We start from the raw sequence: 26,167 nt of genomic DNA, 5'->3' as shown, positions 1-26,167 counted from the left end.
TCGCATGCGAGAGGCAGCGGGATCGATGCCCGCATTCTCCAACAGCTTTTTCATTGAAAAATGGAGCTCCGTTCCACAACAACCTTTGCACTTGTTTCGGAAAAGCAGCTCCAAAGTGTGGGACGATTCAACTCTCCCAGGTAGGAGCAAGGGAAGTGCCAGTTAGCTCAAATGCTGCAGCGCTTCCTTTGCCTGTCATATGCAGGGGAATCGGTACTCGCAATCCCTGTGCGATTCAAATTGCAGTCGAGCCAGATTGTCGATTGTGACTCAAGACTGAGCAGTTTTTAACTCTTCCAAGGAAAGTACACACATGTAAGGTGGGGGATTAGCTCAAATGGTAGAGTGCTCGCTTAGCATGCGAGAGGTAGCAGGATCGATGCCCGCATCCTCCATAGGTGATGCTGTTTAACTGGCAAAATTTAGTTTCTTTCCAAAGCAACATTTACAAGAATCGCATTGGCATGAAGGATGACGACACGATTGGCCTAATACAATTTGGGTCCGCATGCTGATGCTAACAAGTTCCTCAACAAGGAGCTTAATATGGGGGAATTAGCTCAAGTGGTAGAGCGCTTGCTTCGCATGCGAGAGGCAGCGGGATCGATGCCCGCATTCTCCAACAGCTTTTTCATTGAAAAATGGAGCTCCGTTCCACAACAACCTTTGCACGTGTTTCGGAAAAGCAGCTCCAAAGTGTGGGACGATTCAACTCTCCCAGGTAGGAGCAAGGGAAGTGCCAGTTAGCTCAAATGCTGCAGCGCTTCCTTTGCCTGTCATATGCAGGGGAATCGATACTCGCAATCCCTGTGAGATTTAAATTGATGTCAAGTAAGCAGTCGAACCAAACTGTACTCATGCTGACGCTCACAAGTTCCCCAACGAGGAACTCAACATGGGGGATTAGCTCAAATGGTAGAGCGCTCGCTTTGCATGCGAGAGGTAGCGGGATCGATGCCCGCATCCTCCATAGGTGATGCTGTTTAACTGGCAAGATTTAGTTTCTTTCCAAAGCAACATTTACAAGAATCGCATTGGCATGAAGGATGACGACACGATTGGCCTAATACAATTTGGGTCCGCATGCTGATGCTAACAAGTTCCCCAACAAGGAGCTTAATATGGGGGAATTAGCTCAAGTGGTAGAGCGTTTGCTTCGCATGCGAGAGGCAGCGGGATCGATGCCCGCATTCTCCAACAGCTTTTTCATTGAAAAATGGAGCTCCGTTCCACAACAACCTTTGCACGTGTTTCGGAAAAGCAGCTCCAAAGTGTGGGACGATTCAACTCTCCCAGGTAGGAGCAAGGGAAGTGCCAGTTAGCTCAAATGCTGCAGCGCTTCCTTTGCCTGTCATATGCAGGGGAATCGATACTCGCAATCCCTGTGAGATTCAAATTGCAGTCGAGCCAGATTGTCGATTGTGACTCAAGACTGAGCAGTTTTTAACTCTTCCAAGGAAAGTACACACATGTAAGGTGGGGGATTAGCTCAAATGGTAGAGTGCTCGCTTAGCATGCGAGAGGTAGCGGGATCGATGCCCGCATCCTCCATAGGTGATGCTGTTTAACTGGCAAGATTTAGTTTCTTTCCAAAGCAACATTTACAAGAATCGCATTGGCATGAAGGATGACGACACGATTGGCCTAATACAATTTGGGTCCGCATGCTGATGCTAAAAAGTTCCCCAACAAGGAGCTTAATATGGGGGAATTAGCTCAAGTGGTAGAGCGCTTGCTTCGCATGAGAGAGGCAGCGGGATCGATGCCCGCATTCTCCAACAGCTTTTTCATTGAAAAATGGAGCTCCGTTCCACAACAACCTTTGCACGTGTGTGGAAGAAATTGCGATTTCCGGTGTGCTTACATTATTCACTAATCAATATAACTAGTAATTGGATACTAGTTAGTATGTTCTCATGTAAGCTTGCTATTAATAAGAGTAGATGGTGTCTATGTGTCAGGGTTAATAGATGTTCGTGATCAGGAGAAAGTACTGGGTAAACGTCCTTGGTCATGACTACAAGGAGAGCGCCAACTATGATCTCTCTAGTCTGAGTGGTCATGTGTTGGGAGCTGTGAATCTCTTCCTCTGAGACTAATGTAACGTCATTACTGCCTGACTGTCACTATCTATGTTTACATTCCTGTGCCCTATAAAAGATGGTCCTCCGGCTTTCAGAGCGGAGAGAGACATGATTGAGACCTAAGCCTGGTGTTGTGTGGTCATTTATTGTCAGAGGTCTGGTTTTCTCTCCCAATCTGCAGATTGATAATACTTATTAAAATCCAGAACTCAACTGAACTTAGTCACTCCGTTTATGAAGAGACGGACAAAACACTTTCTTCATCAATTGGCGTTGTCGAGCAGCAGGATTGCAGAACCAGATCCAGGAGAGACCCACGGCAGCACCAGTATAAAGCATAACCCGTGGTGCACAAAACTAAATGGTAAGGGGATCCTTTTCCAAAACCCCATTCACGGACTGCTTTATGCTTGGTGCGCCTGCTGTCCCTCTGCGATGCTGGTAACGTAAACAATTTAAGAACCTTTTATTGTGACGTTCAGTTGGGAGCCTGGTCTTAGCAGACCAGAGTCTGCTAGGCCTCAACAGGAGGAAGATAATATTAGAGTTTTGGTTTAGTAAATTTGGGTCATTAATTGACTTGCTATTTTTACTTTGTCTTGGTCAGAGTTGGCAAACTCTGATAGCGTACAAGAACTCTGGTCGTGTGAAGTATTGAAAAAGTATGTAAAACAATCTGTGTTCTTGATCTGAGGCAAAGGATCTGTTAAGAGAATACGTCCCATACTCTTGATCTGGGGAAAAGGATCTGATAACAGAGAGTATGGTTTTACAGATGCAGACCAGGGGTGAACCAAACAAGGAAAGGTATGTGTTTCTTTTAAAATGCACGTTTACAGCTGAAAACTTTAGTTGAACAGACATCTTATGTTGGTTTGAATTGTATTAAGTTGAATTGTAACTGTATTAAGTTTTGTGTTGGGCTTTTCTCTTTTGAACAGAGATCTTAGTGGGACTTTTATTTTGGTTTGAATTGTAACTGTATTAAGTTTTGTTTTGGGCTTTTCTTAAGACCAAGCACAGTAGGTGGGCAGTCATAATGTATCAGGGTCACAGGCTTTATGCGAGAGACCAACTTTTAAGGGTAAAGTGGTTTTAAACAAGTTAGGGATACTTTGACAGTGTAAAGGGGCAGTTAGGCTTTTAACTGACAAGCTTGGCATTTAATTATCAGCGAGGGACACAATCAAATACTGAGGGAAAGATAGACTGGCAGTTTATTGATCAGCTCGTCTCTCTTAAGCACGAATTGTGGTTATTTTGTTACTCATGACGTAACGGAGTTGTGGAAATTATTGTAGGCGCGTTCCCAAGTTGAGGTTTTTTTTGTATGCGCGTCCCATGATTGAGCGCCCGGAGGGCGAGGATAGTTTGGCTTGAAAAAGGCCATATTTGTAGTTCACTACCACATGATATTGTAGTTCTTTTATTCTTCAATATTGTGACCGTTTTACAGTGCTATGAGATTGTGCGACTGTTTTATAGTGCCATGTGATTTTGTGACTATATTCTAAAGTGCTGTGTGATTCTTGCTGCAGTAAATCATAAGAGCCTACCGTTATGAGATTTGTTACAGATACTTTGTAATTCAGTATGGGTAATCTAGCTTCCAGTACAGGAGCGATAGAGACGTTGTTAGTCCAGCCCGATATATGATTTGATTTACATGGAATTCAAGCAGTGTCAAGCATTGAGAGATGGCATGCGTGGATTAATCATGACCGAGACATTGTTTTCCGCTGGAGTGAACGTTTGATGTAAAAAAAAAATATATATATATAGGAGAGTTTAAAAGCGGTTTTGAAAGACAAGGAAACAAGTCGGACGTGTAAACAATTTGTCAGCTGGCCAATGTTTATGATATGGTTAACTGAAGCTACGAGACGACGTGGCATTGTCTATCTTGAGAAAATACAATCACATCAAGCTAAAACGGATTCTGATAGAGAAGAAGGAAATGACCCGGAGCGTCTTGAGACAGAGAAAAGATGATCAGACTGAACAAAGTCATAAAGTGAGGGAACTCAAGACATTGCTCGAACATGTTAACATGAAGTTGCTTGAACAGACTAACAGTGCCAAAACTAATTGTGAGAAGTCAGTAGTTGTGAAACAGGCTGAAGGTAGCGCTAATTCTCAAGGGAAACAAGAGAGTCTACCAAAGATTTGTAGCCTATTTACCTACAATGAAGATGATGTTGTTGCTATAGCTGTGGCTATGCAGAGGAGAGCCAGAGACAGGGAAAATGCATTATTAGGGGAAGCAGCGGGTCAGGTGCAGCCAGAACAGAACCTACAAGAGAAGGTTTATATCACAGCAAAACATGATGGGTGAGGTTAACCAGGAAGGCCTGTCAGTTGAACCCCCAGGTATCAATGAACCCTATGTGTGCATATCCAGGTCCTGATGTATGACAGCCTATGTACCTTTATCGCCCATGGTCAGTGACTGAGCTGAGGGAGCTAGGAAAGGGATTTCCTGACATGAGAGGACTCAGCAACATTTCTAAGAGATTTGCAAATATAGCTATCAATGCCAACATACCTACTTTTATTGATTTGAATCAAGGCTTAGAGGGTGAACTCCAGACCGGTATGTTGAGAAAACTTAAAGCATAGGTTTCTGATGGTGTTTAATGGCAGTAATACTGGAGGGGTGTTGCTTGACTGGAGCAAAGTGTATGATCGCAAACAGAAAAGATGAGGATCCTACAGATGATCTGGAAAGACTTACTAGGATTTTTTTTTGTTGAAAAAACAAACAAAAAAAACATTCTGGTTTCACAGCAGCTGCATCCCCATTCCATGTTGTCACGTGTTCATATGTGGATTGCTTCCTGAACTCCAGGTAGAAGTTAAGAAACAGGTTCTACATTGGGAGAACAAAACTTGCTATAATTATGGATTTTGTCAAACATAATTGTACATTGATGCAGGAGAATGCAGGAAAGAAAGTTGAGAAATTAATGACATTGCAAATGAATGTCTTACGGAGAGAAAATAATATGTTTAAAGGAAAAAGGAGAGCCAGGAGCAGGCAGCAAGGGGAGTTAGAGATAGACAGAGATATGTGCATACTCTGTAGACAGATATGCCACAGGGCAGGTGATGGTCCAGGCACAGTATACAGAAAATAGTCAGTACCCTTCAGTCACATACTCCATACTACTGCACTCAACCCCTCCCGTTTTCTTCAGAACGAAGAGCTTGCTGTGGCCTGCTCAAGGACACTCAGACAGTAAACAGCCACAATCAAAATAAGAATAATCAAGAATAGGGGAGGCAGAGAGCTTCTCTTTTTCAAGTAAGTCACAGAGCTACTAGGTCAGCCAGTGCAACTGTAGACAGTACCCGAAATCAATGAGATGGTAGTGGTAGTTTCTGGGGTTCCTGTGGACACAACTGTCAGTTAGCTGTTATGGGTGGATAGATGGATCTTTGAATGAAGATGTATTTCTTTCAACTATGGGGTGTCAAGTAAATCTGTTTGAAAGGAATTTGTTGTGCAAACTGAACCGAAATGAAATGCACTACTGACTTTTTCTTATCTATTCCTTAGGATAAAGAACACTTGGCCTAGCAATCCCATACACATCCCCCATCAGTGGAATGCAGAGATTTTAGCGACCGCAGATATGGCCTTGCTAGAAGCTGGGCCTGAGCTACTGTGGTCCACACACGCTTATCATATTGGGCGCATTAAGAATGCTACCCCAGTTGTTATCATTGTTTGTAGTACGACTCTTGAGAACCGTACCTCAGTATGCTAGTAATAGAGAAGTAGGGAAAGGTATTGTCCCAGTTATTAATGCTTTGTTGAAACAAGGAGTCATAGGTAGACTTTAGGTCAATTTGATCCTTTAATGCTAATAAAATACTTGGAAGTTTATTATGGGTTTATAAGCAGGTAATGCCTGTGTTATACATCCTGTTGTGCCTAACCCTGTTACGATACTTAGCAAGTAACCCTGTTACTTTCTAGCTCTGTGAATGACTATTGTTTGCTTTCTTTTCTGTTACCATTGCAGAAGAGAGCCAGTATCTGTTTGCATTCACGTTTCGCCAGGTCCACTATACATTTCAGTTCTACCACAGGGGTACACCGAATCACCTACGTTGTTTAGTCAAGCATTACGAGAGGACCTCCAGGATGTCACCTTAGCAGCCGGCTCTACTCTGGTGCAGTATATTAATGACCTTTTTGATATGTTCTAAGAATCTTGCCTCCTGCCAACAGGACACTATTGCTGTGCTACAGGCACTGGCTGAGAAGGGCCACAGGGCCTCAAAGGCAAAACTGCAGTTATGGTCTTAGGAGGTCAAGTATCTGGGCCATACACTCAAAGGTACAGAGCATCTATTGACGCCTGATAGAGTGGAGGCCATCCGATGGATACCGAAGCCTAGAACACCAAAACAACTCAAGTCTTTTTCTAGGTTCAGCCGGGTATTGTCGTTAGTAGATCCTTGATTATGCTGTGTTGGCTAGACCGATCCTTGACTTAAGGAAGGAGACTGATACTCATTTGTTGTGGAAAACTGAAGCTGATAAATCATTTGTATCTCTCAAGCAGGCCTGGGCCCAGGCGCCAGCTCTCGGTCTGCCAGACTACACCAGGGTGTACTGACCCAGCAGTATGGTAATCTTAAGAGGCCTATTGCCTATGTGAGTTCTTCTTTAGATACTGTGGCAGCAGGTTTCCCCCCGTGCTTACGAGCAGTCTGTGCTGCGGCAACATGTGTGTAAGCAACTTCAGATATAGTGCTGGGGTCGCCCTTGGCAGTGATGGTTCCTCATGCAGTAAGTGCTTTTCTGTTACGCACCAAAAACTCAACACCTGTCAGCCACTAGAGCTACAAAGTATGAACTGTAATTGTTGACTCAAAGTAACATTACAATCCATAGATGCTCCCCATTGAATCCAGCTTCATTGTTGCCCACCCCTGATGATGGTGAACCACATGACTGTGAGATGGTTGTCGATAAAGTGCTAACACCCAGACCTGATATGTTTGACAAACCTATGGATAATGCTGAACTTGTGTTGTACGTAGATGGATCTTTGTCCCGAGAATGGGATGGCTCTCTAAACTCCGGATATGCGGTCTGCACGGACAGTGAGACATTCAAATCTGGTAAACTGTCTCCACAATGCACTGCACAGCAGGCAGAGTTTTGCTTTGACAAGGGCATGTTGTTTGTCAGAAGGCAAGGTCGTAAATATTCACACTGACTCAAGGTATGGATTTGGAGTTACTTACGATTTTGGTGCCATATGGCGAGAAAGAGGTTTCATTAACTCCTCAGGTGGAGCAATCAAGAATGGAAAGATGATTGATAATTTGTTGTCTGCAATACTACTACAGAGAAAGGTAGCTATTGTTACTAAGTGTGAGGCTCATACTAACAATACAGATGATGTTTCAAGAGGAAATGCTAGAGCTGATTTAGCAGCAAAGGCTGCGGCCAACTCCTCTGATGTGTCCCAGGTCCCAGGTCCCAGGTCTCTATTTGTTTGTGTCTCAGCAACCGGAAACACGCACTCTTCATGTTGTGGCGGACCTTTGAGCCGCTGCTGATAACACTGAGAGGGATGATTGGTTATCTGTTGGCTGTGCGAAAGATTCCATGTGCATTGTTCCCTTGGTTGGCTCGCATGGCGCACGGATGTGCCCATACGAGCAAGGGGGGTATGGTCTCAATAGTAAATACAGATTGGTTTGCACCTGTTTTTTTCCACAAAGACTTAGCAACATTGTGCTCAGTGTCATATTTACCAGCAGCATAATCCCGAAAAGGGACCAAAGAGAAGAGCCCACCCACCACCAAGTGGTCCTTTTATTAATTTACAAAATGTTGTACAACAACAAGTGTTGTAATTTTGAGTATGTACTTGTAATTGTTGACATGATCTCGAAATGGGTAGAAGCCTACCCATGTCGGAAAGTTGATTCTACCACGATAGCCAAGATTCTTATTATTAGAGATGTGATCTGTAGATATGGGATCCTCACAAGACTGTCCAGTGATAGAGGTTCACATTTCACGGGTCAAATTGTTCAGGAACTTTGTAAAGCGCTCCAGATCAACCAGCATTTTCACTGTCCCTACCACCCACAGTCTGCAGGGGCAGTGGAGAGGCAAAATGGAACTTTGAAAAACAAACTAGCCAAGATATGTGAAGAGACTGGCCTAAAATGGCCTGATGCACTCCCACTAGCTCATATGGCCATGAGCCCAGAGGAGGAATGGACTTTCCCCACACAAGATAGTTTTAGGGAGACCAATTAAATTGCCTGTCTCTCCCCCACTATCATTGAAACAGATGGATATCCACCAGATGGATGATACAATGTTAAACTTTTGTTTTGCCCTAACTAGAGCAACCAGGGTTGTGCATTCACAGGTGAAAGCTGCCTGCTGGGGAGCCATGTCATCCCTATCAACCGGGAGACTATGTGAAAGTGCACAAACGGAGGACTGCCCTCTCACCAAGATGGACCGGTCCATACCTGGTTTTCTCTTGGTGACTCACACAGCTGTAAAAGTGGAAGGTCGTCCGACATGGATTCATGCAACGGAGTGCAAAATGGCCCCTCCACCGAACAACACGGTGGAGGGTCCCAACGGAGAGCCAGGGGCCGGTGGAGGAGCAGGTGCACCTCCAAATGGTGCCTTCTCCAACTTGTCATTTGTCTCATCCCCACTGGGTTACTCCTCCAGGAGTACACCAAGGGGGGTGGAGACCCGTTTGCAGCGGCTGATCCGGGAGCAGGCTCCAGTCCAGCTGACCGATTTGAGCCAAAACCAGGATCCCGCCAACCAGCACTCCAATCCAGGGGCGCTGAGAAGGAGGTCCCAAAGAGCACCCACCCGGAGGTGTTGAAGACGTCGAAAGGTGAGTCACATGAGGAGAAAGCCAGAGAGGGGCTGCTGTTGCTACCATGCCTCTCTCCCCCATGTGTGATTCATGAAGCAGATGACAGCACCCAGACGGGAAACCAGAGAGAGGAGCCTGGAGAGGGGAAGACACTTTCAGTCTTCCTCCGGCCTCTACATGAAGCAGATGACAGCACCCAGAATGGGGACGAGAGGATACTGTGGTGGAGGCCCTCGGTTGTTTCAAGGAAACCGAGGCCGCTGCCGGAGCTACGATGAGAGATGAGATCCAGACATACTGACGCACACACCTGACAGACATATACTGATACTGGACGCACAAGTCCACAGACATCGCATACATGAGCCACACCGAGAGTCACTATTGCACGCTCCCAATTATACTGATGTGAACATTGAGATTCATCATAAAGCACACATGAAGAACAATCTGTGCAACAACACCTTTCCGTGGACGGGAAAAAATGACTGGACGCAGCATTAGAGGGGACAGACCTTGCAGGGTTTGTGGTTAGAGTCCCAAGCATTCTGGAGGTTATCCAGGGATATCTGTCCCTCTGTCAATGGCTGATATGTGTAAGGTCAAGAAGTGGCCTTGTGTAGGGTTGGATGTAACAAATGTGACTGTTCTGTCGAACAAGTCAGTCATCTCTTGAATATGCCCCACCTGCATTGTTTTGTGTATGGCATAGTGGTACAGTGAGAGTGAAAAAAAATACATGCAAGGATACGGTTTCTATGTATGCTCACACTCTACTGGATGATTTGTAAGTTCAATTGTATCTGAGTTCAATGTTACTTGTCCTGTATACCATTTGGGCGGGTGACATAAATTCCTGATGTTGCTGACTATGCTATTCCTACACTTTTAGCATACTACAGAAGATGTAGTATATGGTTGATTAAATGTTTAAATAATTATGGGAAGGTATTTGGTAAAAATACATGTAACCACACTGTGGTATGTATGCTAACAGCCTGTTGCATGATTTGCCTGTTGCAGATGGACCTGTAAGTATAAGGGCATCACCATTTTGGTCTCGTCGTGCAGCTAACAATGGCACCATGTGGGTATGTGTTAAGAGTGCTTATTATTTCCTGCCGGCCGTCTGGTCAGGAACGTGTTACCTTGGGTTTATTGTAGGAGCCCTCAGACCTGTAGATGGGTTGCCCCTGCACCCCTTTCCCAAACATTGGTGGCACCGCCACAAGAGAAGTATTATTAATGCAGATGCTAAGAAGCTGGGATCACATCACGTGGATTCAATAGTACTCAGTCACTTTTCACGTTTTCAGTTGCCATTCTCCCTGTGTATGGTGTTATCACTGCCTTTAGAGATATTAGGAGCTTAGCAGTAGGGTTGGAGTCCATTGGTAATGAGACAGCCGACGCCTTAACTGCAGTTGCGTCTGAGATGAAGGCCATGAGGCAGGTAGTGCTCCAGAACCGTATGGCACTGGATTATCTGTTGTCAGCTCAGGGAGGTAGCTGTGCTGTGATAAGTCATGACTGTTGTACTTTTATCCACGATGAATCTGCTAATATCACAAGTATGGCTGCTTACATTAAAACATAATGTCAGCTTTGGGGGAACCTGAAGCTAGGAATTGTGCTGACTGACCTCCTCTGTTCGGGGTTTCTTTTTCGACTATCATTCAAATAGGAATCACTGGATTGGGCATGTTAATCGTTGTTGTGCTGATTGTGGTTTGCGCTTGGAAGATGTGTACTGCCTGCTGTGTACAGTGCTGTGCAGTAGGTTTTCGTAAGGCTGCCAGTAAGATTATGGTAGCCCAAATCAAGCCACAGACAAAAGCAAGCAAGACTGATGATAACTTTATTGCCCTGGGAATGACTGAAATGTCTGATATGTAATCTCAAGTACCAAGTGACTATTTTGCCAATGTAATAAAGATGGCCATTTGCCTCCTTCTATTTTCCAACTGATATACAATGCTGTATGCAATGTGAATAGATCTGTCCTTGACCACAGATCAGTTAACAATAATTAAAGATGGTTACTTTATTACTTTTTATACTGTTTGAAATACTCTGAATTTAATGAACAGTGTTTGACCTATACCCTGATGTGTTGAGCTCACGAGAGCATGACCAGTGGGTATGTCCAGCAGAGAAATATGCCTATGTTTCTAGAACTATTGATAAACTAAGCAAAAAGCTATTCACTTCAATGACTTTGTACCTTTTCACCTGTGATTGGGTACTACCTAATATTTCTTCAAATCCTATAATCATGTATGCTGTGCTGAGTAGTTACAGATACTGTATTGTTTGATTGTTAAGGTTTTTAAATGGTATGAAACTTGTGAAATGTAAGGCACTACAGCAGGCCCCAGATAAACAGTTGATGAATGGTTGTTGTGTTGACGTTAAACGTCAAAAGGGGGGGACTGTGGAAGAAATTGCGATTTCCGGTGTGCTTACATTATTCACTAATCAATATAACTAGTCATTGGATACTAGTTAGTATGTTCTCATGTAAGCTTGCTATTAATAAGAGTAGATGGTGTCTATGTGTCAGGGTTAATAGATGTTCGTGATCAGGAGAAAGTACTGGGTAAACGTCCTTGGTCATGACTACAAGGAGAGCGCCAACTATGATCTCTCTAGTCTGAGTGGTCATGTGTTGGGAGCTGTGAATCTCTTCCTCTGAGACTAATGTAACGTCATTACTGCCTGACTGTCACTATCTATGTTTACATTCCTGTGCCCTATAAAAGATGGTCCTCCGGCTTTCAGAGCGGAGAGAGACATGATTGAGACCTAAGCCTGGTGTTGTGTGGTCATTTATTGTCAGAGGTCTGGTTTTCTCTCCCAATCTGCAGATTGATAATACTTATTAAAATCCAGAACTCAACTGAACTTAGTCACTCCGTTTATGAAGAGACGGACAAAACACTTTCTTCATCACGTGTTTCAGAAAAGCAGCTCCAAAGTGTGGGACGATTCAACTCTCCCAGGTAGGAGCAAGGGAAGTGCCAGTTAGCTCAAATGCTGCAGCGCTTCCTTTGCCTGTCATATGCAGGGGAATCGATACTCGCAATCCCTGTGAGATTCAAATTGATGTCAAGTAAGCAGTCGAACCAAACTGTACTCATGCTGACGCTCACAAGTTCCCCAACGAGGAACTCAACATGGGGGATTAGCTCAAATGGTAGAGCGCTCGCTTTGCATGCGAGAGGTAGCGGGATCGATGCCCGCATCCTCCATAGGTGATGCTGTTTAACTGGCAAGATTTAGTTTCTTTCCAAAGCAACATTTACAAGAATCGCATTGGCATGAAGGATGACGACACGATTGGCCTAATACAATTTGGGTCCGCATGCTGATGCTAACAAGTTCCCCAACAAGGAGCTTAATATGGGGGAATTAGCTCAAGCGGTAGAGCGCTTGCTTCGCATGCGAGAGGCAGCGGGATCGATGCCCGCATTCTCTAACAGCTTTTTCATTGAAAAATGGAGCTCCGTTCCACAACAACCTTTGCACTTGTTTCGGAAAAGCAGCTCCAAAGTGTGGGACGATTCAACTCTCCCAGGTAGGAGCAAGGGAAGTGCCAGTTAGCTCAAATGCTGCAGCGCTTCCTTTGCCTGTCATATGCAGGGGAATCGGTACTCGCAATCCCTGTGCGATTCAAATTGCAGTCGAGCCAGATTGTCGATTGTGACTCAAGACTGAGCAGTTTTTAACTCTTCCAAGGAAAGTACACACATGTAAGGTGGGGGATTAGCTCAAATGGTAGAGTGCTCGCTTAGCATGCGAGAGGTAGCAGGATCAATGCCCGCATCCTCCATAGGTGATGCTGTTTAACTGGCAAAATTTAGTTTCTTTCCAAAGCAACATTTACAAGAATCGCATTGGCATGAAGGATGACGACACGATTGGCCTAATACAATTTGGGTCCGCATGCTGATGCTAACAAGTTCCTCAACAAGGAGCTTAATATGGGGGAATTAGCTCAAGTGGTAGAGCGCTTGCTTCGCATGCGAGAGGCAGCGGGATCGATGCCCGCATTCTCCAACAGCTTTTTCATTGAAAAATGGAGCTCCGTTCCACAACAACCTTTGCACGTGTTTCGGAAAAGCAGCTCCAAAGTGTGGGACGATTCAACTCTCCCAGGTAGGAGCAAGGGAAGTGCCAGTTAGCTCAAATGCTGCAGCGCTTCCTTTGCCTGTCATATGCAGGGGAATCGATACTCGCAATCCCTGTGAGATTCAAATTGCAGTCGAGCCAGATTGTCGATTGTGACTCAAGACTGAGCAGTTTTTAACTCTTCCAAGGAAAGTACACACATGTAAGGTGGGGGATTAGCTCAAATGGTAGAGTGCTCGCTTAGCATGCGAGAGGTAGCGGGATCGATGCCTGCATCCTCCATAGGTGATGCTGTTTAACTGGCAAGATTTAGTTTCTTTCCAAAGCAACATTTACAAGAATCGCATTGGCATGAAGGATGACGACACGATTGGCCTAATACAATTTGGGTCCGCATGCTGATGCTAACAAGTTCCCCAACAAGGAGCTTAATATGGGGGAATTAGCTCAAGTGATAGAGCGCTTGCTTCGCATGCGAGAGGCAGCGGGATCGATGCCCGCATTCTCCAACAGCTTTTTCATTGAAAAATGGAGCTCCGTTCCACAACAACCTTTGCACGTGTTTCGGAAAAGCAGCTCCAAAGTGTGGGACGATTCAACTCTCCCAGGTAGGAGCAAGGGAAGTGCCAGTTAGCTCAAATGCTGCAGCGCTTCCTTTGCCTGTCATATGCAGGGGAATCGATACTCGCAATCCCTGTGAGATTCAAATTGCAGTCGAGCCAGATTGTCGATTGTGACTCAAGACTGAGCAGTTTTTAACTCTTCCAAGGAAAGTACACACATGTAAGGTGGGGGATTAGCTCAAATGGTAGAGTGCTCGCTTAGCATGCGAGAGGTAGCGGGATCGATGCCTGCATCCTCCATAGGTGATGCTGTTTAACTGGCAAGATTTAGTTTCTTTCCAAAGCAACATTTACAAGAATCGCATTGGCATGAAGGATGACGACACGATTGGCCTAATACAATTTGGGTCCGCATGCTGATGCTAACAAGTTCCCCAACAAGGAGCTTAATATGGGGGAATTAGCTCAAGTGATAGAGCGCTTGCTTCGCATGCGAGAGGCAGCGGGATCGATGCCCGCATTCTCCAACAGCTTTTTCATTGAAAAATGGAGCTCCGTTCCACAACAACCTTTGCACGTGTTTCAGAAAAGCAGCTCCAAAGTGTGGGACGATTCAACTCTCCCAGGTAGGAGCAAGGGAAGTGCCAGTTAGCTCAAATGCTGCAGCGCTTCCTTTGCCTGTCATATGCAGGGGAATCGGTACTCGCAATCCCTGTGCGATTCAAATTGCAGTCGAGCCAGATTGTCGATTGTGACTCAAGACTGAGCAGTTTTTAACTCTTCCAAGGAAAGTACACACATGTAAGGTGGGGGATTAGCTCAAATGGTAGAGTGCTCGCTTAGCATGCGAGAGGTAGCGGGATCGATGCCCGCATCCTCCATAGGTGATGCTGTTTAACCTGTTTACGCTCCTGTTTCGCCCGCGAGACAAAAATGCTGCCTCCCCCTTCCTCAGTTACGACGCACTAAATTCTAAAAAATATATTTTTTAGACGCTACACATGTTATACATCGTTGGAAAGCTACGATTCTTGTGCTTCCATTGAAATAAACCAATTCAAGATCAAGTCGCAATAGCAAGCAAAGTCAACGTCTTTTTCCGGTGAACATTCCTTCAACAATGCCAAAGAAAAAAGTTGTACTCACCCTAAGTTGTTCAAATAGGTCCAGGTGTGCAAATCATGCCATCAAAACTTGATCTGCGTAAGTCCCAAGGGTTCAAAGTATCTAACCATGTAAAGTAATTCGTCCAAATACAATGTTTTACGTTCATGAATAGCCATTATCCTTTGTTTCATTATGCAAGTTAGCCGAAGGAAGAAACAACTTGTTCACATAAAAGTGTTATTTTCTCCGATTTATCAACGGAGTATTTACAAAATGAAGGTCTCAAAATGTCCGTTGAACCCTCCCCTTTTGATTGACACCTTGTTCGACCCAATAGGAGCTTCCATGCCCCGTTGACAGCCCTCTAAAGCCAACTAGGTCTGTGCGTCCTGCCCCCCCCCGCCCCCCCCCCCCCCCACACTCGTTCTAAACAAATTTCTCGAACTGGCTTCGACTGGCTCTGAAATTAGCTCGTTAGCCTTGTAGCTGACAGCTAGCTGAAAATGCCAATACCTCATTTGTATGCGTCTGTGGAGCCTTCAAAATAACAGTCGATTGCGCAATATGGTTGACAGAATCAGTGTTCTTTGTGCGCCAATCCTTGGAATCAGATAAAGCACTCCAATGTGTTCATGCTTCAGTTTTTGTGTTTCAGTATTACTAATTAGGGATTTAGCTATTATATATGATATTTCTAAGTACCAGAGATGGGCCAGAGATAACAATTATGAAAAATAATACCTTTTTATTTGACCTTGACCTTGGTTACAAAGGGTCATTTTGGAGTCTCCAAAAGACCCTTTTAGAAAATTCCTGGATGTACTCTTATAAAAACATGTGTCAAATATGAATATATTGTGGTATTATGTTTGACTTTTGATTTGAATTGGGTAAGGCTTCAACCTGTGGTCCAATTTAGTCTTCCAGATAATACCTACCACCTCTAGGCCTCTTCAGGCCTCTGTTTTCAAAACAAAATCTAGGCGGAAATAGAAATTTTCACTTTCCTTGTGTTCAAGCTTCTATTACTCAACACTAGAAGGACTGACAGGGGTCCTGACAACAGGGGACATAACTTCAGAGTGTCAGCTTTCAAAAGAGATCATTTACATGCATGTACTCCAAATGGTTCAAGAACAGCTTCCAATTTACTTTGGGTATGCTGTTTAGGCGTTTTCAGGCAAATTTAACAGGAACATGAAAAGGTTAACTGGCAAGATTTAGTTTCTTTCCAAAGCAACATTTACAAGAATCGCATTGGCATGAAGGATGACGACACGATTGGCCTAATACAATTTGGGTCCGCATGCTGATGCTAACAAGTTCCTCAACAAGGAGCTTAATATGGGGGAATTAGCTCAAGTGGTAGAGCGCTTGCTTCGCATGCGAGAGGCAGCGGGATCGATGCCCGCATTCTCCAACAGCTTTTTCATTGAAAAATGGAGCTCCGTTCCACAACAACCTTTGCACGTGTTTCGGAAAAGCAGCTCCAAAGTGTGGGACGATTCAACTCTCCCAGGTAGGAGCAAGGGAAGTGCCAGTTAGCTCAAATGCTGCAGCGCTTCCTTTGCCTGTCATATGCAGGGGAATCGATACTCGCAATCCCTGTGAGATTTAAATTGATGTCAAGTAAGCAGTCGAACCAAACTGTACTCATGCTGACGCTCACAAGTTCCCCAACGAGGAACTCAACATGGGGGATTAGCTCAAATGGTAGAGCGCTCGCTTTGCATGCGAGAGGTAGAGGGATCGATGCCCGCATCCTCCATAGGTGATGCTGTTTAACTGGCAAGATTTAGTTTCTTTCCAAAGCAACATTTACAAGAATCGCATTGGCATGAAGGATGACGACACGATTGGCCTAATACAATTTGGGTCCGCATGCTGATGCTAACAAGTTCCCCAACAAGGAGCTTAATATGGGGGAATTAGCTCAAGTGGTAGAGCGTTTGCTTCGCATGCGAGAGGCAGCGGGATCGATGCCCGCATTCTCCAACAGCTTTTTCATTGAAAAATGGAGCTCCGTTCCACAACAACCTTTGCACGTGTTTCGGAAAAGCAGCTCCAAAGTGTGGGACGATTCAACTCTCCCAGGTAGGAGCAAGGGAAGTGCCAGTTAGCTCAAATGCTGCAGCGCTTCCTTTGCCTGTCATATGCAGGGGAATCGATACTCGCAATCCCTGTGAGATTCAAATTGCAGTCGAGCCAGATTGTCGATTGTGACTCAAGACTGAGCAGTTTTTAACTCTTCCAAGGAAAGTACACACATGTAAGGTGGGGGATTAGCTCAAATGGTAGAGTGCTCGCTTAGCATGCGAGAGGTAGCGGGATCGATGCCCGCATCCTCCATAGGTGATGCTGTTTAACTGGCAAGATTTAGTTTCTTTCCAAAGCAACATTTACAAGAATCGCATTGGCATGAAGGATGACGACACGATTGGCCTAATACAATTTGGGTCCGCATGCTGATGCTAACAAGTTCCCCAACAAGGAGCTTAATATGGGGGAATTAGCTCAAGTGGTAGAGCGCTTGCTTCGCATGCGAGAGGCAGCGGGATCGATGCCCGCATTCTCCAACAGCTTTTTCATTGAAAAATGGAGCTCCGTTCCACAACAACCTTTGCACGTGTTTCAGAAAAGCAGCTCCAAAGTGTGGGACGATTCAACTCTCCCAGGTAGGAGCAAGGGAAGTGCCAGTTAGCTCAAATGCTGCAGCGCTTCCTTTGCCTGTCATATGCAGGGGAATCGATACTCGCAATCCCTGTGAGATTCAAATTGATGTCAAGTAAGCAGTCGAACCAAACTGTACTCATGCTGACGCTCACAAGTTCCCCAACGAGGAACTCACCATGGGGGATTAGCTCAAATGGTAGAGCGCTCGCTTAGCATGCGAGCGGTAGCGAGATCGATGCTCACATCCTCCATAGGTGATGCTGTTTAACTGGCAAGATTTAGTTTCTTTCCAAAGCAACATTTACAAGAATCGCATTGGCATGAAGGATGACGACACGATTGGCCTAATACAATTTGGGTCCGCATGCTGATGCTAACAAGTTCCCCAACAAGGAGCTTAATATGGGGGAATTAGCTCAAGTGGTAGAGCGCTTGCTTCGCATGCGAGAGGCAGCGGGATCGATGCCCGCATTCTCCAACAGCATTTTCATTGAAAAATGGAGCTCCGTTCCACAACAACCTTTGCACGTGTTTCAGAAAAGCAGCTCCAAAGTGTGGGACGATTCAACTCTCCCAGGTAGGAGCAAGGGAAGTGCCAGTTAGCTCAAATGCTGCAGCGCTTCCTTTGCCTGTCATATGCAGGGGAATCGATACTCGCAATCCCTGTGAGATTCAAATTGATGTCAAGTAAGCAGTCGAACCAAACTGTACTCATGCTGACGCTCACAAGTTCCCCAACGAGGAACTCAACATGGGGGATTAGCTCAAATGGTAGAGCGCTCGCTTTGCATGCGAGAGGTAGCGGGATCGATGCCCGCATCCTCCATAGGTGATGCTGTTTAACTGGCAAGATTTAGTTTCTTTCCAAAGCAACATTTACAAGAATCGCATTGGCATGAAGGATGACGACACGATTGGCCTAATACAATTTGGGTCCGCATGCTGATGCTAACAAGTTCCCCAACAAGGAGCTTAATATGGGGGAATTAGCTCAAGCGGTAGAGCGCTTGCTTCGCATGCGAGAGGCAGCGGGATCGATGCCCGCATTCTCTAACAGCTTTTTCATTGAAAAATGGAGCTCCGTTCCACAACAACCTTTGCACGTGTTTCGGAAAAGCAGCTCCAAAGTGTGGGACGATTCAACTCTCCCAGGTAGGAGCAAGGGAAGTGCCAGTTAGCTCAAATGCTGCAGCGCTTCCTTTGCCTGTCATATGCAGGGGAATCGATACTCGCAATCCCTGTGAGATTCAAATTGCAGTCGAGCCAGATTGTCGATTGTGACTCAAGACTGAGCAGTTTTTAACTCTTCCAAGGAAAGTACACACATGTAAGGTGGGGGATTAGCTCAAATGGTAGAGTGCTCGCTTAGCATGCGAGAGGTAGCGGGATCGATGCCCGCATCCTCCATAGGTGATGCTGTTTAACTGGCAAGATTTAGTTTCTTTCCAAAGCAACATTTACAAGAATCGCATTGGCATGAAGGATGACGACACGATTGGCCTAATACAATTTGGGTCCGCATGCTGATGCTAACAAGTTCCCCAACAAGGAGCTTAATATGGGGGAATAAGCTCAAGTGGTAGAGCGCTTGCTTCGCATGCGAGAGGCAGCGGGATCGATGCCCGCATTCTCCAACAGCTTTTTCATTGAAAAATGGAGCTCCGTTCCACAACAACCTTTGCACGTGTTTCAGAAAAGCAGCTCCAAAGTGTGGGACGATTCAACTCTCCCAGGTAGGAGCAAGGGAAGTGCCAGTTAGCTCAAATGCTGCAGCGCTTCCTTTGCCTGTCATATGCAGGGGAATCGATACTCGCAATCCCTGTGAGATTCAAATTGATGTCAAGTAAGCAGTCGAACCAAACTGTACTCATGCTGACGCTCACAAGTTCCCCAACGAGGAACTCAACATGGGGGATTAGCTCAAATGGTAGAGCGCTCGCTTTGCATGCGAGAGGTAGCGGGATCGATGCCCGCATCCTCCATAGGTGATGCTGTTTAACTGGCAAGATTTAGTTTCTTTCCAAAGCAACATTTACAAGAATCGCATTGGCATGAAGGATGACGACACGATTGGCCTAATACAATTTGGGTCCGCATGCTGATGCTAACAAGTTCCCCAACAAGGAGCTTAATATGGGGGAATTAGCTCAAGCGGTAGAGCGCTTGCTTCGCATGCGAGAGGCAGCGGGATCGATGCCCGCATTCTCTAACAGCTTTTTCATTGAAAAATGGAGCTCCGTTCCACAACAACCTTTGCACGTGTTTCGGAAAAGCAGCTCCAAAGTGTGGGACGATTCAACTCTCCCAGGTAAGAGCAAGGGAAGTGCCAGTTAGCTCAAATGCTGCAGCGCTTCCTTTGCCTGTCATATGCAGGGGAATCGATACTCGCAATCCCTGTGCGATTCAAATTGCAGTCGAGCCAGATTGTCGATTGTGACTCAAGACTGAGCAGTTTTTAACTCTTCCAAGGAAAGTACACACATGTAAGGTGGGGGATTAGCTCAAATGGTAGAGCGCTCGCTTAGCATGCGAGCGGTAGCGAGATCGATGCTCACATCCTCCATAGGTGATGCTGTTTAACTGGCAAGATTTAGTTTCTTTCCAAAGCAACATTTACAAGAATCGCATTGGCATGAAGGATGACGACACGATTGGCCTAATACAATTTGGGTCCGCATGCTGATGCTAACAAGTTCCCCAACAAGGAGCTTAATATGGGGGAATTAGCTCAAGTGGTAGAGCGCTTGCTTCGCATGCGAGAGGCAGCGGGATCGATGCCCGCATTCTCCAACAGCTTTTTCATTGAAAAATGGAGCTCCGTTCCACAACAACCTTTGCACGTGTTTCAGAAAAGCAGCTCCAAAGTGTGGGACGATTCAACTCTCCCAGGTAGGAGCAAGGGAAGTGCCAGTTAGCTCAAATGCTGCAGCGCTTCCTTTGCCTGTCATATGCAGGGGAATCGATACTCGCAATCCCTGTGAGATTCAAATTGATGTCAAGTAAGCAGTCGAACCAAACTGTACTCATGCTGACGCTCACAAGTTCCCCAACGAGGAACTCAACATGGGGGATTAGCTCAAATGGTAGAGCGCTCGCTTTGCATGCGAGAGGTAGCGGGATCGATGCCTGCATCCTCCATAGGTGATGCTGTTTAACTGGCAAGATTTAGTTTCTTTCCAAAGCAACATTTACAAGAATCGCATTGGCATGAAGGATGACGACACGATTGGCCTAATACAATTTGGGTCCGCATGCTGATGCTAACAAGTTCCTCAACAAGGAGCTTAATATGGGGGAATTAGCTCAAGTGGTAGAGCGCTTGCTTCGCATGCGAGAGGCAGCGGGATCGATGCCCGCATTCTCCAACAGCTTTTTCATTGAAAAATGGAGCTCCGTTCCACAACAACCTTTGCACGTGTTTCGGAAAAGCAGCTCCAAAGTGTGGGACGATTCAACTCTCCCAGGTAGGAGCAAGGGAAGTGCCAGTTAGCTCAAATGCTGCAGCGCTTCCTTTGCCTGTCATATGCAGGGGAATCGATACTCGCAATCCCTGTGAGATTCAAATTGATGTCAAGTAAGCAGTCGAACCAAACTGTACTCATGCTGACGCTCACAAGTTCCCCAACGAGGAACTCAACATGGGGGATTAGCTCAAATCGTAGAGCGCTCGCTTTGCATGCGAGAGGTAGCGGGATCGATGCCCGCATCCTCCATAGGTGATGCTGTTTAACTGGCAAGATTTAGTTTCTTTCCAAAGCAACATTTACAAGAATCGCATTGGCATGAAGGATGACGACACGATTGGCCTAATACAATTTGGGTCCGCATGCTGATGCTAACAAGTTCCTCAACAAGGAGCTTAATATGGGGGAATTAGCTCAAGTGGTAGAGCGCTTGCTTCGCATGCGAGAGGCAGCGGGATCGATGCCCGCATTCTCCAACAGCTTTTTCATTGAAAAATGGAGCTCCGTTCCACAACAACCTTTGCACGTGTTTCGGAAAAGCAGCTCCAAAGTGTGGGACGATTCAACTCTCCCAGGTAGGAGCAAGGGAAGTGCCAGTTAGCTCAAATGCTGCAGCGCTTCCTTTGCCTGTCATATGCAGGGGAATCGGTACTCGCAATCCCTGTGCGATTCAAATTGCAGTTGAGCCAGATTGTCGATTGTGACTCAAGACTGAGCAGTTTTTAACTCTTCCAAGGAAAGTACACACATGTAAGGTGGGGGATTAGCTCAAATGGTAGAGTGCTCGCTTAGCATGCGAGAGGTAGCGGGATCGATGCCCGCATCCTCCATAGGTGATGCTGTTTAACTGGCAAAATTTAGTTTCTTTCCAAAGCAACATTTACAAGAATCGCATTGGCATGAAGGATGACGACACGATTGGCCTAATACAATTTGGGTCCGCATGCTGATGCTAACAAGTTCCTCAACAAGGAGCTTAATATGGGGGAATTAGCTCAAGTGGTAGAGCGCTTGCTTCGCATGCGAGAGGCAGCGGGATCGATGCCCGCATTCTCCAACAGCTTTTTCATTGAAAAATGGAGCTCCGTTCCACAACAACCTTTGCACGTGTTTCGGAAAAGCAGCTCCAAAGTGTGGGACGATTCAACTCTCCCAGGTAGGAGCAAGGGAAGTGCCAGTTAGCTCAAATGCTGCAGCGCTTCCTTTGCCTGTCATATGCAGGGGAATCGATACTCGCAATCCCTGTGAGATTTAAATTGATGTCAAGTAAGCAGTCGAACCAAACTGTACTCATGCTGACGCTCACAAGTTCCCCAACGAGGAACTCAACATGGGGGATTAGCTCAAATGGTAGAGCGCTCGCTTTGCATGCGAGAGGTAGCGGGATCGATGCCCGCATCCTCCATAGGTGATGCTGTTTAACTGGCAAGATTTAGTTTCTTTCCAAAGCAACATTTACAAGAATCGCATTGGCATGAAGGATGACGACACGATTGGCCTAATACAATTTGGGTCCGCTTGCTGATGCTAACAAGTTCCCCAACAAGAAGCTTAATATGGGGGAATTAGCTCAAGTGGTAGAGCGTTTGCTTCGCATGCGAGAGGCAGCGGGATCGATGCCCGCATTCTCTAACAGCTTTTTCATTGAAAAATGGAGCTCCGTTCCACAACAACTTTTGCACGTGTTTCGGAAAAGCAGCTCCAAAGTGTGGGACGATTCAACTCTCCCAGGTAGGAGCAAGGGAAGTGCCAGTTAGCTCAAATGCTGCAGCGCTTCCTTTGCCTGTCATATGCAGGGGAATCGGTACTCGCAATCCCCGTGCGATTCAAATTGCAGTCGAGCCAGATTGTCGATTGTGACTCAAGACTGAGCAGTTTTTAACTCTTCCAAGGAAAGTACACACATGTAAGGTGGGGGATTAGCTCAAATGGTAGAGTGCTCGCTTAGCATGCGAGAGGTAGCGGGATCGATGCCCGCATCCTCCATAGGTGATGCTGTTTAACTGGCAAAATTTAGTTTCTTTCCAAAGCAACATTTACAAGAATCGCATTGGCATGAAGGATGACGACACGATTGGCCTAATACAATTTGGGTCCGCATGCTGATGCTAACAAGTTCCTCAACAAGGAGCTTAATATGGGGGAATCAGCTCAAGTGGTAGAGCGCTTGCTTCGCATGCGAGAGGCAGCGGGATCGATGCCCGCATTCTCCAACAGCTTTTTCATTGAAAAATGGAGCTCCGTTCCACAACAACCTTTGCACGTGTTTCGGAAAAGCAGCTCCAAAGTGTGGGACGATTCAACTCTCCCAGGTAGGAGCAAGGGAAGTGCCAGTTAGCTCAAATGCTGCAGCGCTTCCTTTGCCTGTCATATGCAGGGGAATCGATACTCGCAATCCCTGTGAGATTTAAATTGATGTCAAGTAAGCAGTCGAACCAAACTGTACTCATGCTGACGCTCACAAGTTCCCCAACGAGGAACTCAACATGGGGGATTAGCTCAAATGGTAGAGCGCTCGCTTTGCATGCGAGAGGTAGCGGGATCGATGCCCGCATCCTCCATAGGTGATGCTGTTTAACTGGCAAGATTTAGTTTCTTTCCAAAGCAACATTTACAAGAATCGCATTGGCATGAAGGATGACGACACGATTGGCCTAATACAATTTGGGTCCGCATGCTGATGCTAACAAGTTCCCCAACAAGAAGCTTAATATGGGGGAATTAGCTCAAGTGGTAGAGCGTTTGCTTCGCATGCGAGAGGCAGCGGGATCGATGCCCGCATTCTCTAACAGCTTTTTCATTGAAAAATGGAGCTCCGTTCCACAACAACCTTTGCACGTGTTTCGGAAAAGCAGCTCCAAAGTGTGGGACGATTCAACTCTCCCAGGTAGGAGCAAGGGAAGTGCCAGTTAGCTCAAATGCTGCAGCGCTTCCTTTGCCTGTCATATGCAGGGGAATCGGTACTCGCAATCCCCGTGCGATTCAAATTGCAGTCGAGCCAGATTGTCGATTGTGACTCAAGACTGAGCAGTTTTTAACTCTTCCAAGGAAAGTACACACATGTAAGGTGGGGGATTAGCTCAAATGGTAGAGTGCTCGCTTAGCATGCGAGAGGTAGCGGGATCGATGCCCGCATCCTCCATAGGTGATGCTGTTTAACTGGCAAAATTTAGTTTCTTTCCAAAGCAACATTTACAAGAATCGCATTGGCATGAAGGATGACGACACGATTGGCCTAATACAATTTGGGTCCGCATGCTGATGCTAACAAGTTCCTCAACAAGGAGCTTAATATGGGGGAATAAGCTCAAGTGGTAGAGCGCTTGCTTCGCATGCGAGAGGCAGCGGGATCGATGCCCGCATTCTCCAACAGCTTTTTCATTGAAAAATGGAGCTCCGTTCCACAACAACCTTTGCACGTGTTTCGGAAAAGCAGCTCCAAAGTGTGGGACGATTCAACTCTCCCAGGTAGGAGCAAGGGAAGTGCCAGTTAGCTCAAATGCTGCAGCGCTTCCTTTGCCTGTCATATGCAGGGGAATCGATACTCGCAATCCCTGTGAGATTTAAATTGATGTCAAGTAAGCAGTCGAACCAAACTGTACTCATGCTGACGCTCACAAGTTCCCCAACGAGGAACTCAACATGGGGGATTAGCTCAAATGGTAGAGCGCTCGCTTTGCATGCGAGAGGTAGCGGGATCGATGCCCGCATCCTCCATAGGTGATGCTGTTTAACTGGCAAGATTTAGTTTCTTTCCAAAGCAACATTTACAAGAATCGCATTGGCATGAAGGATGACGACACGATTGGCCTAATACAATTTGGGTCCGCATGCTGATGCTAACAAGTTCCCCAACAAGAAGCTTAATATGGGGGAATTAGCTCAAGTGGTAGAGCGTTTGCTTCGCATGCGAGAGGCAGCGGGATCGATGCCCGCATTCTCTAACAGCTTTTTCATTGAAAAATGGAGCTCCGTTCCACAACAACCTTTGCACGTGTTTCGGAAAAGCAGCTCCAAAGTGTGGGACGATTCAACTCTCCCAGGTAGGAGCAAGGGAAGTGCCAGTTAGCTCAAATGCTGCAGCGCTTCCTTTGCCTGTCATATGCAGGGGAATCGGTACTCGCAATCCCCGTGCGATTCAAATTGCAGTCGAGCCAGATTGTCGATTGTGACTCAAGACTGAGCAGTTTTTAACTCTTCCAAGGAAAGTACACACATGTAAGGTGGGGGATTAGCTCAAATGGTAGAGTGCTCGCTTAGCATGCGAGAGGTAGCGGGATCGATGCCCGCATCCTCCATAGGTGATGCTGTTTAACTGGCAAAATTTAGTTTCTTTCCAAAGCAACATTTACAAGAATCGCATTGGCATGAAGGATGACGACACGATTGGCCTAATACAATTTGGGTCCGCATGCTGATGCTAACAAGTTCCTCAACAAGGAGCTTAATATGGGGGAATAAGCTCAAGTGGTAGAGCGCTTGCTTCGCATGCGAGAGGCAGCGGGATCGATGCCCGCATTCTCCAACAGCTTTTTCATTGAAAAATGGAGCTCCGTTCCACAACAACCTTTGCACGTGTTTCGGAAAAGCAGCTCCAAAGTGTGGGACGATTCAACTCTCCCAGGTAGGAGCAAGGGAAGTGCCAGTTAGCTCAAATGCTGCAGCGCTTCCTTTGCCTGTCATATGCAGGGGAATCGATACTCGCAATCCCTGTGAGATTTAAATTGATGTCAAGTAAGCAGTCGAACCAAACTGTACTCATGCTGACGCTCACAAGTTCCCCAACGAGGAACTCAACATGGGGGATTAGCTCAAATGGTAGAGCGCTCGCTTTGCATGCGAGAGGTAGCGGGATCGATGCCCGCATCCTCCATAGGTGATGCTGTTTAACTGGCAAGATTTAGTTTCTTTCCAAAGCAACATTTACAAGAATCGCATTGGCATGAAGGATGACGACACGATTGGCCTAATACAATTTGAGTCCGCATGCTGATGCTAACAAGTTCCCCAACAAGAAGCTTAATATGGGGGAATTAGCTCAAGTGGTAGAGCGTTTGCTTCGCATGCGAGAGGCAGCGGGATCGATGCCCGCATTCTCTAACAGCTTTTTCATTGAAAAATGGAGCTCCGTTCCACAACAACCTTTGCACGTGTTTCGGAAAAGCAGCTCCAAAGTGTGGGACGATTCAACTCTCCCAGGTAGGAGCAAGGGAAGTGCCAGTTAGCTCAAATGCTGCAGCGCTTCCTTTGCCTGTCATATGCAG

General features: G+C 46.0%; 25 non-coding genes across 25 annotated transcripts; all 25 read left to right on the top strand.

Annotated features, from left to right (window-relative positions):
• Positions 1-549: 549 nt before the first annotated feature.
• Positions 550-622, top strand: trnaa-cgc (transfer RNA alanine (anticodon CGC)). The gene has a single exon. It is a non-coding gene; the product is annotated as a tRNA-Ala (tRNA).
• A 275-nt stretch (positions 623-897) lies between these two features.
• trnaa-ugc (transfer RNA alanine (anticodon UGC)) lies at positions 898-970 on the top strand. Its single transcript has one exon. It is a non-coding gene; the product is annotated as a tRNA-Ala (tRNA).
• Positions 971-1,478: 508 nt separating this feature from the next.
• On the top strand, positions 1,479-1,551 carry trnaa-agc (transfer RNA alanine (anticodon AGC)). Its single transcript has one exon. It is a non-coding gene; the product is annotated as a tRNA-Ala (tRNA).
• Positions 1,552-12,143: 10,592 nt separating this feature from the next.
• On the top strand, positions 12,144-12,216 carry trnaa-ugc (transfer RNA alanine (anticodon UGC)). The gene has a single exon. It is a non-coding gene; the product is annotated as a tRNA-Ala (tRNA).
• Positions 12,217-12,951: 735 nt separating this feature from the next.
• Positions 12,952-13,024, top strand: trnaa-cgc (transfer RNA alanine (anticodon CGC)). Its single transcript has one exon. It is a non-coding gene; the product is annotated as a tRNA-Ala (tRNA).
• A 1,443-nt stretch (positions 13,025-14,467) lies between these two features.
• On the top strand, positions 14,468-14,540 carry trnaa-agc (transfer RNA alanine (anticodon AGC)). Its single transcript has one exon. It is a non-coding gene; the product is annotated as a tRNA-Ala (tRNA).
• A 1,573-nt stretch (positions 14,541-16,113) lies between these two features.
• On the top strand, positions 16,114-16,186 carry trnaa-cgc (transfer RNA alanine (anticodon CGC)). Its single transcript has one exon. It is a non-coding gene; the product is annotated as a tRNA-Ala (tRNA).
• An 856-nt stretch (positions 16,187-17,042) lies between these two features.
• trnaa-agc (transfer RNA alanine (anticodon AGC)) lies at positions 17,043-17,115 on the top strand. Its single transcript has one exon. It is a non-coding gene; the product is annotated as a tRNA-Ala (tRNA).
• Positions 17,116-17,269: 154 nt separating this feature from the next.
• Positions 17,270-17,342, top strand: trnaa-cgc (transfer RNA alanine (anticodon CGC)). Its single transcript has one exon. It is a non-coding gene; the product is annotated as a tRNA-Ala (tRNA).
• Positions 17,343-17,844: 502 nt separating this feature from the next.
• trnaa-cgc (transfer RNA alanine (anticodon CGC)) lies at positions 17,845-17,917 on the top strand. The gene has a single exon. It is a non-coding gene; the product is annotated as a tRNA-Ala (tRNA).
• A 275-nt stretch (positions 17,918-18,192) lies between these two features.
• Positions 18,193-18,265, top strand: trnaa-ugc (transfer RNA alanine (anticodon UGC)). Its single transcript has one exon. It is a non-coding gene; the product is annotated as a tRNA-Ala (tRNA).
• A 508-nt stretch (positions 18,266-18,773) lies between these two features.
• trnaa-agc (transfer RNA alanine (anticodon AGC)) lies at positions 18,774-18,846 on the top strand. The gene has a single exon. It is a non-coding gene; the product is annotated as a tRNA-Ala (tRNA).
• Positions 18,847-19,348: 502 nt separating this feature from the next.
• Positions 19,349-19,421, top strand: trnaa-ugc (transfer RNA alanine (anticodon UGC)). Its single transcript has one exon. It is a non-coding gene; the product is annotated as a tRNA-Ala (tRNA).
• Positions 19,422-20,156: 735 nt separating this feature from the next.
• Positions 20,157-20,229, top strand: trnaa-cgc (transfer RNA alanine (anticodon CGC)). Its single transcript has one exon. It is a non-coding gene; the product is annotated as a tRNA-Ala (tRNA).
• A 502-nt stretch (positions 20,230-20,731) lies between these two features.
• On the top strand, positions 20,732-20,804 carry trnaa-cgc (transfer RNA alanine (anticodon CGC)). The gene has a single exon. It is a non-coding gene; the product is annotated as a tRNA-Ala (tRNA).
• A 502-nt stretch (positions 20,805-21,306) lies between these two features.
• Positions 21,307-21,379, top strand: trnaa-cgc (transfer RNA alanine (anticodon CGC)). The gene has a single exon. It is a non-coding gene; the product is annotated as a tRNA-Ala (tRNA).
• Positions 21,380-21,660: 281 nt separating this feature from the next.
• On the top strand, positions 21,661-21,733 carry trnaa-agc (transfer RNA alanine (anticodon AGC)). The gene has a single exon. It is a non-coding gene; the product is annotated as a tRNA-Ala (tRNA).
• A 154-nt stretch (positions 21,734-21,887) lies between these two features.
• Positions 21,888-21,960, top strand: trnaa-cgc (transfer RNA alanine (anticodon CGC)). Its single transcript has one exon. It is a non-coding gene; the product is annotated as a tRNA-Ala (tRNA).
• Positions 21,961-22,235: 275 nt separating this feature from the next.
• trnaa-ugc (transfer RNA alanine (anticodon UGC)) lies at positions 22,236-22,308 on the top strand. The gene has a single exon. It is a non-coding gene; the product is annotated as a tRNA-Ala (tRNA).
• A 508-nt stretch (positions 22,309-22,816) lies between these two features.
• trnaa-agc (transfer RNA alanine (anticodon AGC)) lies at positions 22,817-22,889 on the top strand. Its single transcript has one exon. It is a non-coding gene; the product is annotated as a tRNA-Ala (tRNA).
• A 502-nt stretch (positions 22,890-23,391) lies between these two features.
• trnaa-ugc (transfer RNA alanine (anticodon UGC)) lies at positions 23,392-23,464 on the top strand. The gene has a single exon. It is a non-coding gene; the product is annotated as a tRNA-Ala (tRNA).
• Positions 23,465-23,972: 508 nt separating this feature from the next.
• On the top strand, positions 23,973-24,045 carry trnaa-agc (transfer RNA alanine (anticodon AGC)). Its single transcript has one exon. It is a non-coding gene; the product is annotated as a tRNA-Ala (tRNA).
• A 502-nt stretch (positions 24,046-24,547) lies between these two features.
• On the top strand, positions 24,548-24,620 carry trnaa-ugc (transfer RNA alanine (anticodon UGC)). Its single transcript has one exon. It is a non-coding gene; the product is annotated as a tRNA-Ala (tRNA).
• A 508-nt stretch (positions 24,621-25,128) lies between these two features.
• trnaa-agc (transfer RNA alanine (anticodon AGC)) lies at positions 25,129-25,201 on the top strand. The gene has a single exon. It is a non-coding gene; the product is annotated as a tRNA-Ala (tRNA).
• A 502-nt stretch (positions 25,202-25,703) lies between these two features.
• Positions 25,704-25,776, top strand: trnaa-ugc (transfer RNA alanine (anticodon UGC)). Its single transcript has one exon. It is a non-coding gene; the product is annotated as a tRNA-Ala (tRNA).
• The last annotated feature ends 391 nt before the right edge of the window (positions 25,777-26,167 follow it).

Source organism: Osmerus eperlanus, chromosome 21 (genome assembly GCF_963692335.1).
Source record: "Osmerus eperlanus chromosome 21, fOsmEpe2.1, whole genome shotgun sequence".
NCBI lineage: Eukaryota > Metazoa > Chordata > Actinopteri > Osmeriformes > Osmeridae > Osmerus > Osmerus eperlanus.
This window is presented reverse-complemented; position numbering and strand designations above follow the sequence as displayed.